This window comes from Cydia amplana, chromosome 7 (assembly GCF_948474715.1).
Source record: "Cydia amplana chromosome 7, ilCydAmpl1.1, whole genome shotgun sequence".
NCBI lineage: Eukaryota > Metazoa > Arthropoda > Insecta > Lepidoptera > Tortricidae > Cydia > Cydia amplana.
Genome location: NC_086075.1, coordinates 9,388,132 through 9,389,046, shown reverse-complemented (window position 1 = coordinate 9,389,046; position 915 = coordinate 9,388,132). Strand labels below are relative to the sequence as shown.

The following is a 915-nucleotide window of genomic DNA, read 5'->3' as shown; positions in this document are numbered from 1 at the left end:
ATCATTAAAGCTAACCTTTCGTGTCCTCTCCGGTTTACCTTTTATGATTCTGAGAATTAAACAAACCAGCATTAAGGACCAGAACACCCAAAGTGTGTGAAAAGAAGCAATAACATAAGACAAAATCTTGACGTGCTATGACAAGGTACTAAGGTTCATATTTGTAATGTAACCATCAAGTAAAATCATACAATGTCGGTAACATTCACGGTGAAGTTATGCGTTTAAGAGTTTTCTTCAGAAACGTCCCGTAAATTAATCAGAAGTGAGTACAATGAAGCGATACGGCCGATACGCACAAGTCGCAGACAGAACGCTCTTATTTCAACAACTTACCAAGCTGTCGACTGAAGGGAATATAATAGTCCGGCAATATTAACTTATAACTTTGTTCTCTTTGCCTGTTATAGTCCCACTGCTGGGCAAAGGCATCTTGCCTAAAATTTGGGGCTAAAATTAAAATTTTGGTGCTTCTAATTTAAGGTTGCTCGGTAAGCGCGTATAGGTGCTAACGTCCAAGAATAACTAAGACATTAACGACAGTGTATGTTTAGAATAAATTTAAAAGCGAAAAAATTACTGTCTTGGGTGAGACTTGAACTCACGGCCTCTGGATCGACACTCCAGCGCTCTGCCATCTGAGCCACCAAGACCTCATCCATAGCCAGCAAATCTTTCCACCATATGGGTCAAGGCTATGGGCATATGGCCATATGGGTATGGGTTTGCTGGCTATGGATGAGGTCTTGGTGGCTCAGATGGCAGAGCGCTGGAGTATCGATCCAGAGGCCGTGAGTTCAAGTCTCACACAAGACAGTAATTTTTCCACTATTAAATTTTTTCTAACCTTAATAGCATCGATCGCAGACGTTTCTGCTTGTTAAAAATTAAGACAGTGTAAGTCTTTCTTGCCTT

At 40.8% G+C, this 915-nt stretch overlaps 1 non-coding gene across 1 annotated transcript; it reads right to left on the bottom strand.

Annotated features, from left to right (window-relative positions):
• Nucleotides 1–580: 580 nt before the first annotated feature.
• Nucleotides 581–653, bottom strand: Trnad-guc (transfer RNA aspartic acid (anticodon GUC)). The gene has a single exon. It is a non-coding gene; the product is annotated as a tRNA-Asp (tRNA).
• Nucleotides 654–915: the final 262 nt, after the last annotated feature.